Genomic DNA, 538 nt, shown 5'->3' on the forward strand with positions numbered 1-538 from the left:
TCAGGACCTAGCAGAGTTGGGTTCACTCATCTCCAGTAATAGAACTGACAGCGCCTTAAGGCTGCTGACATTTTCTCCTACTACTCCACGCGCTTGTTTTCACATGTAAAATGGGAATGATGGTGGGAAGGTTGTGAAACTTCAATATGCTAAAGCATGTACCTAGGCCTAATAGTGTTATTTGGGACGACAGTGGGCCTGACACACAGTAGGGGTCCAGGTTGGGTACGGCGGGGAGGCCATGCGGAGGCGAGCGGCAGACAGAGAGCGGGCGGAGGTCCGCGGCGCCCTTCCCCCAGCAGGACCCCCGCCCCTCCCCGTCGCAGCTGTCAGGCCACCGGCCCCTGCGTCAGTCCACCAAACCTGAACGTCCCATCCCGGCGCCCCCACCTTCCCCGCCCGCACAACTTACCTTGCGCGGGCTGCTCTCGGCCCCGCCCCCTCCAGCCATTGGCCGACGGGTTTCTTTGTTAGCTGGAGCGTTCTGGCTCAATTGGCCTGCCGGGCTGCCGGTCACAGAGAGGCCACGCCCCACCCC

The sequence above is a fragment of the Nannospalax galili genome, unplaced genomic scaffold, assembly GCF_000622305.1.
Source record: "Nannospalax galili isolate Female #2095 unplaced genomic scaffold, S.galili_v1.0 scaffold441, whole genome shotgun sequence".
In the NCBI taxonomy this organism is placed as follows: Eukaryota; Metazoa; Chordata; class Mammalia; order Rodentia; family Spalacidae; genus Nannospalax; species Nannospalax galili.